Raw genomic sequence first — 985 nt, forward strand, 5'->3', positions numbered from 1 at the left:
AAAAAAAAAAAACCTGAAAAAAGAGCAAATGTTTGCAAAGATTCTCTTACTGAGTTGGAAGTTAATGAGAAAAATATTGCTTTTGGTGGAGATCTGCAACTACAAATTTCGTTGTATGTTTGCAGAAGACAATGTTTATTCGAAGTGGAAGCGCAGCATCTTCAATGGAAGGTGTTGGTTACCTTGCTCATCTACAAAATGCCTTCAAGTGCAAACAGCATCTGATGTCCTTTCTACTGACATTGAAGTAGTTGTTATGAAGTTTTCTTATTTAGCCTTTATACTGTTTGAACTGAGGGATTAAAGCATTTTTATGATTTGTTGCCATTAAGTATTCTTCAGTTCTCTTGTATTCAAAACCCCATTGGCTCTCTTCAACAAATGAAGTTGAGAGAATCCTCAGTTTACTTACTTGAAGCACTGAAATCACACTTTAATTCTGAAGAAAAGGCCCCCAAATTTTTGACTTTTAAATAAGTCATGGAGTGAAACACATTTTATTTCTCATTTATATTTTCCCATCTCTGTTTAGCAACAGGATTGTGCAAGTTGNCACATTTTATTTCTCATTTATATTTTCCCATCTCTGTTTAGCAACAGGATTGTGCAAGTTGAGAGAAACAAGGTTAAGTGCTTGTTTCTTGAAAGAACTTGTTGAATGTGTTAAAGACAGAATTGATGAAAAATGTATCTCTTAAAGGTCTATTACTTGGAAAAGACATTCTTGATTTCTCAGAGTGCATAATTACTGCATCATTTGCCATGACTATCTTTTGAAAAAGATTATCCCTTCACGAATTTTATTATTTATGTAGATGTTACTAAATCCTCTAGCAGCAGCATGGTAACAAGTGGAATCATCAAGTGTAGTGCTAAAAAGGGGAATATAAGTTAATAATGTCAAATAACAGAGAGAGGCTCTCTAAAAAAACCAGTTTAATTGGGAATAGAGCATTGCAGTGGGAACACGCGTGCCACAGTAAAC

This window comes from Galeopterus variegatus, unplaced genomic scaffold (genome assembly GCF_000696425.1).
Source record: "Galeopterus variegatus unplaced genomic scaffold, G_variegatus-3.0.2 Scaffold11120, whole genome shotgun sequence".
In the NCBI taxonomy this organism is placed as follows: domain Eukaryota; kingdom Metazoa; phylum Chordata; class Mammalia; order Dermoptera; family Cynocephalidae; genus Galeopterus; species Galeopterus variegatus.